This window comes from Chionomys nivalis, chromosome 23 (assembly GCF_950005125.1).
Source record: "Chionomys nivalis chromosome 23, mChiNiv1.1, whole genome shotgun sequence".
Taxonomy (NCBI): Eukaryota; Metazoa; Chordata; class Mammalia; order Rodentia; family Cricetidae; genus Chionomys; species Chionomys nivalis.
In genome coordinates this window covers 1,530,001-1,535,979 of record NC_080108.1, presented here as the reverse complement: position 1 = coordinate 1,535,979, position 5,979 = coordinate 1,530,001, and positions in this window count along the sequence as shown.

Sequence of the window (5,979 nt, the reverse complement as noted above, 5' to 3'; positions counted from 1 at the left end):
TTCCCAAGGCTGGCGCGGGGTTTGATGGCACACCCTCAGCTCCCAGCTCACACCTCTAGGCCTCTGCATGCACCATTTCCGCTAGCTGGACTCTTCCCCCTAAAATTTCTCCCAGTTGTATGTAGCTCCTATTTATCCTTCAAAACCCAAATAATGTCACCTCTGCTGTGGGACTGGCGGTGAGCTCAGCCCTGGTGCTGGCAGCAGCAAGCTCTACACTTGGGAATACAAAGCAAGTTTTGCCTGGGGCCCTGTGACAGTCGCCTAGCTAAGGTCTCCCTTTCCTGCACCCCTGCAGCCCCCCCTTTCTCCGTCAGGACACCATTCTTCTCATGTGGAGCACATCGGATCCCTGCTGTCCTATTAATGCTCGAGACAAGAGTCTCCAGAGCATCCAGGCCAAGAAATTAAGACAATTCTTAAGACAGCTTTTTTGAGAGATAATTTCCACTCCAAACCACGTTCCTGTTAGAGTTACAGTCAATAGCTCTTGGTATATTGCTTTTTAATGATTTTTTAATTATGGGTAAATATCTAACACATAAAATTCGGCATTTTAATCATGTTTTTATTTATTAGTACACATAGACTATATGGGATCAAAGACTGTATTGTGAAATTTTAAACCACGTTTTAGAGTTATTTTGTGCGTGTTTGTGCGTGTGCGTGTGTGTGTGCATGTGTGGGTGCGTGTGTCACAGAGTAACCAACCTTCAGGAGTCGGTTCTCCCTTCTACGACATGGGCTCCAGGGACTCAGGTTGTCAGGCTTGGTGGCAGCTGCCTCTGACCTCTGACCTCTGAGCAGAATTTAGTCCCAACAGCTGCATTCATGATACTATGTAGTAAAGATCTTGCCCTAGTCACTCATTCTTCTATTGCTGTGTTCTACTGCCATGATCATGACAACTCTCATAAAGAAAAACATTTAATTGGGTCTGGATTACGGTTTCAGACGTTCAGTCTGTTATCATCACGGTGGGGAGCATGATGCAGGCAGACACAGCACAGGGAAAAGAGCTGAGAACACGGAAGATAGCAGTACTGAGAGTGATGTAAATTATAACAACCCAGCTCAAGAGGCTTCAGAAGGGAAGAATATTAATGAGTGGCCCAGAGACCATTCTTGTGATATTTTGGCAAAGAACATGACTGCTTTTTGCCCTTGGCCATGAAAAGTTTGCCTGAGGCAAAACTGAAGAGTTTTGGACTTATGCTGTGTCTCTTCACAAGAGACCAACGGCTAGGACACAGTCGAGAGTGCAGGTTCAGGCAGACCTGGTTCAGTCTTGTTCTTCCACTCACTAGCGACGGGTTTCTTCCTCCAGGTTCCACTTGTCCATCTGCAAACTGGGACTGCCTCAGATAACCACTGGGAAGACACAATGAGGTAGGGAGTGGGGACAGAGGTCCTGAGGACTGTGGAACCCCATACATGCCAAGACTGTGTGCCTTGATCACCTCTGTGCTGTGTGACCTTGGGCATGTCATTGGCCTTTTCTAGACTCAGCCTCTATCTAGTTTTGGCAAAACGATTTGGAGGAAACGATCCTAAGGGCCTAGGAGTTTTGCCATCTGGCGTTTCCTGGTCTGCCCCCCACTACAGCATCAGCTGGGGCTTATGCTCCTGTTGCTGACAACTTATTGCCTATCCCAGTAGCCATAGCAACCATAGTTTACCATGCGTCATGGCTACAAGTGACTGACTAGGCCTGAGAGCTGATGTGGCTGTGCGTTTTAAGCCTTGTGTGTCTTAGGTAGGTGGTGGACAGTCATGAGGGACTGAGTTAGGACAGGCGGTGGATGCTAGCAAGCCAAGTTAAGGATCTGGGACTAAAGTCCCCTATAAATTAGGGGACCTCCTAACTCCAGGACCTCCTAACTTTAGGACCTCTAAACTCCAGAACCTCCTAACTCCAGGACCTCCTAACTCCCCTGCCTCTGTCTCCATCCCTTCAGCCTTTCTCAGACCTGTCCCAGGAAGACATACTGCTGAGCATCCCTGACCCAGAGGCTCCTCCCTCTCCTGTGGCTCCTCCTCACCCAAGTGCTGGGTACTTTGCTTCACCTGTCTTCCTCCTAGGAGATAAGTGAAATGGCTTCCTCTCCCGGTTAGGGGGACTGGCGCCTTCCCTTCTGCTTTCTGAGCACACAAACCCTTCAGAACTGAAGACAGAGTACAGGAATGAGTGTTCCAGCCTCTCCTCTGGCACATGGAGGCTCAGCCTTGGTTTCCTCGGTTTCTCCTCTGAACAGGGAAGGGATTGGCCTCCTAGGTTTAGCTAAGAGCTTCGACGCTTGCTCTTTGTTCAGAATGTCACCTGAACTGGGAATACCAGCCCCTCTTTGCACGAAGGCAGCACAGGCTGCTATCCAGGAACCACAAGCTGGGAAGGAACAGGGCAGAGACCGCAGCTCACCCTTACACGCACAGGAGTGTGTCTCTCGCCTACTGCCCAACAGCACTCATGACCTGTGCACACTCCACTGACTGGCTGGTGGGTGAGGGCTCTGTTTTATCAACTGGAAGGCCAGGCCCCAAGGCAGGAAGGTGCCTGCCAGATTCATACATGCAGGTGAAGCTAAGGTGGAACTCAAGACATTACACAGCTTCATGTCTGTGTCGCAGCTTCGTCCTGATGGGATAGCCATAGGGCTCTGACCCTCCTGGGTATCATGGGCTGCTCTCAAGGCAGCGGAGTCTGTTCCGGACCACTGAGAGAACAGCCCATGACATCCAGATGTCTCCCGAACAGCCATGTTTGATGCCTGAATCCCAGCAATAGAACTCTCACATTTGAGTACAGTGTGTGTTCCAGGCCCATTTCTCAAACCCTGTGTGCGTGTCCTTCCAAGTCCCTCCCCTAAGTCCCTTAGGGATATGCAGGGTCCTGGAAGGAGGAAGCCAGGGGTGGCGGGCCCATTCCCCGGTGGGAACATCTCCCCCACACCTGGACCACCCTACCAGCGGATGCCCGAGGATACGGCGGATCAGTGGTGCGAAAGCTGCTCATTTCCTCTGGCCCGGAGACAGGCCGAGCCACACAGAGCCATTGTTGGCTGCCCTTATCTTGGGAAGTTCCGCCTGCCCCAGCCGGAAGAGGCAGCCCCACAACCTTGGTCTCACCTTTCTTTGCCTCCTGAAAGCTGAGGAGATTGGCAGGGTTCACACAGGTTCCCCTCCTATGGAAGTCTGCGTTTAACCTGAAGGCCGTGGGAGACATCAAAGTGGGATAGATAGAATAGGACCTGGGGCTCGTGGGGGCTTCAGAAGGGCCACCCTTAGGAGAAATCAAGGAAGAACTGGTCGGCGGTGGTGGGAGGCCGTGGATGGCGTGAGCCCAGCAGCACCTAAGAATGGGGCTAGGACAGGGCAAAGGCAGGACGCCACTTTCCTTTGCTTAGCGCCTGTATTCCAAGAATACACACGACTCCTGACATCAGCCCACATAGACCCTCTCCTAAGGGTCGCACCCGGGGTGCTTTGTCCCGCGCCCTTCACCAGAGCCTTTGTGACAGCAGATAGATCCGTCTTCGCCCCGCTAGACCGGCTCTCTCCATGACAGACATCCCGTGACTACAGGCCTCCCAAGCCTGCACTCTCCACGTGCTGAGAAGCGTGACCTACTGAAGCTGGCGGTTCCCTGTCCACGCCCAGCTACGTCTCCCCGGCCCAATCACCCCTCTGCTCCATCCACCACTGGGTGAGAAGATAGGGCAGCAGCTGGTGGGAGATAACTCAACCCCCTAGGTGCTGGACCCTGAACACAGTGCTGGGGCTGGCGGAACAGCATTTTCTTGATGGTGTGACCTAGCTTGCTTCATACTCTGGCCACCTCAAGTCAGAACACACTGACCCAATGCATCTTGGAAAGTCAGGAACCTAGTGAGAGGCGGCAGCTTGGCCGGAGCTGGGCGAGCGCCATGGTGGGTGCAACTGTCCTCATCTCCCAATGGCAGGGAGAAGTACGGTGGCCCAGCAGGCTCAGGAAGGACAGCAGGGCTTGTCCACAGCCACCCCCCCCCGTGGGGGGCGGGGGGAGGCGCTATATCTAAGACCCTTTAGTCTGGCTTGCCTTGTTTTCAGGGATCGATTGGTAGGACAAGAGCTTGGACCTCTGTGGGGCTCCAGGCTGAACCCAGCCCCAGCCGCTCCCTTCCTGGCTCCGGGAAGTCTGGAGTCCTGACTCCTAGGTCCCAGCCTGGGCCTGCCAAGGCCTCTCTCAGAAGAGACAGAGGCCCTCCACATACCAGGCTTCCATGTTCTGGAGCCAAGGGGCTCTATTGAGGCAGGACCGGGAGGAACCCCAGGCCCATCGGGCTGTTCCGGAGAAGGAAACGTCCCAGAGAAGGCCACGTGAACACTGTATCTGAAGGTTCTTGATGTCACCTCTGCAAAGGGTCTCCTGCCCACAGGGCTAGGAGGGAGAGGCAGAGACCACAAAGAAGACACAAGACTCAGGCAGGAGCAACCATCTACCCAATCACCCAGGGATGGAGCCGGGCACACATTCAGGTCTTTCCCAGTTCCCAGCAACCTTTTTACAGCACCTAACTTGGCCCAGAAGACCCAGAGAGGAATTGGCTACAGTCTTCTCTGGAGGAGGGATCACGGGCTGTGTGAAATCTATCCCCTGTCCGGATCCAGTATGTGTGTCAGAGACCATCACAAAAGGCCAGAGGACCAGGGCTTGGGGGTGAGCAGTCAAGGAAGACTTCCTGCAGGAGGCGGCATTCCCAGAGTTCTTTAATAACTGGAACCTGAGAGAAAGGCATTCTGGGAAGGAGGTGCAGAGACGCTGGGGATAGACAGAAGGGGTGGCCGGTGAGCCCCAAGGAGGGAGGACAGTACTCAGAATCCATGTGCCGTGAGACAGAGAGCTCCTGGTGTAAGAACCTGACAATTCTAGGTGCTAGGATTATTCCAGAGGGCAGAGTCGAGGTGCGCCTCACCCTGACTCTTCAGCCCCGAGCCTGGAGTCTGGCACCGGGAGCCTGCTGAGAAAGTGGCTGGACCCAGCCCCAGCAATGACCGACGTGTGTGCCCTTGGGGTTCGGAGTCCCCACTGCTCTGTGGAGCAGGCGGGTAGGGCGTGGGGAGGGTGGCTGTTGAGAGAACTAGGTGAGGTGGCTCAGCAGGCCAAGGGCCATGGTCAGGGGCCCCCGTCGTGAGTTCAATTTCCAGGACACGCGTGATGAAAGGCGAGAGCTCACTCCTGCAAGCGGTCCTCTGACTCCCCTTCCCCCACTAGGTAATAAAAAGCAGTTTTAAAGGAGATGTCTGCGAAATGCCTCAGACGGTGCCTGGCGCACGGTAAGGCCCCTACCACCTTAGCATATTGTAACCTTCGCTAGCTCCTTGCGTGAAACTTAAAAGCGCTTCAAAACCCACCAAGCTCTGGCCCCCTCCGTGGTCGCTTCTCAAGTGTTCAGACAAGAATGTGCATAAAATGGAGGCCTTGCTGGGACAGGCTTAGTAATGTCATTTTCAGAGGCAGCGCCGTGCAGCGGAGCCAGGAGCTACTGGGGGGTGGGGGAGCGACCGGGGGCGCAGCACTGCGGAGAAGGCTCTTTCCCCTGTAAACTGTTCCCACACAACTTCAACTATTTCCCGGAGAACATATGTGAGCACACGCATGATGTAAATGTCTGCATGGAAATGCAGACGTTGGGGGGAAACACGGCCAGCAGTGACAGATGACGGACACCTCAATTTCGAGCCCAGCTTGGCCACTTGCAGCCGTGTGACCTTGAGTACATCATCAAACCTCTCTGATCCCTTTTCTCGCCAGGAAAATGGGGGTAGCGGTTATTTATTTATTTATTTATTTATTTATTTATTAGCCTTGAGAGGTTGAGAGAAGTAGAACCCAGTTTGCTGTGAGTTCTATTCCGTTCCCTGGGAACAGAGGGGACACGCGTTCGGCGACTTCCACTCCAGAGAGTGGAACTGTGTAAAGAGGACCCCGGGTAAGATGGG